The sequence below is a fragment of the Nannospalax galili genome, unplaced genomic scaffold (assembly GCF_000622305.1).
Source record: "Nannospalax galili isolate Female #2095 unplaced genomic scaffold, S.galili_v1.0 scaffold390, whole genome shotgun sequence".
Taxonomy (NCBI): Eukaryota; Metazoa; Chordata; class Mammalia; order Rodentia; family Spalacidae; genus Nannospalax; species Nannospalax galili.
In genome coordinates, this window is record NW_008330777.1 from 4,177,466 (window position 1) to 4,178,032 (window position 567).

At 30.3% G+C, this 567-nt stretch overlaps 1 protein-coding gene across 1 annotated transcript in view; it reads left to right on the forward strand.

Moving 5' to 3' along the window:
- Window positions 1-567, forward strand: part of Otogl (otogelin like) — a 168,859-nt gene that overhangs the window by 64,602 nt on the left and 103,690 nt on the right. The window lies entirely within an intron of this gene.

Consider the following 567-nt stretch of genomic DNA (forward strand, 5'->3'; position numbering starts at 1 on the left):
TATTATTTAACAATGGAGTTTCATCCATGTGCTAAGCAGTGGTATACAACCATTAACAAATACATGGATCTCCTGAATAGAACTTAAAGTCTACCAGACAGTGTATTCATTGAATAAGAAACACCATAAGGTGCAAAAAGAGCTGTGAGGACAGCAGAGGTCTGAAAGAACAGGTGGTTATTCCAGTGTGAGGGAAGAGGCAGGAAATCAGGATTCTAGACTTTGATGTCAAGTTTTTATAAGGTGTGGGGGATGGACCCCAGGGCCTCACACATATTAGGCAACTGATCTACCACTGACATACATCTTCAGCCCTATGTTTTACAACATTAAATTATTTAATTTTAAAGGAAATTCAGAAAATTCCATTCTATTTATTTTAGTAGTGATTTATTTTTATTATTTTACTAATTACTTTTATTAAAATTAATTAATCAATTTGCATGTACATATTAATATTAATTCATTACTACTATTAATTGAAAGCTTAAGCATTTAAATGATTATATTTAAATCACATTTATAACATGCCATTATATTTATTATTATATGGCTTATTATTGAGCA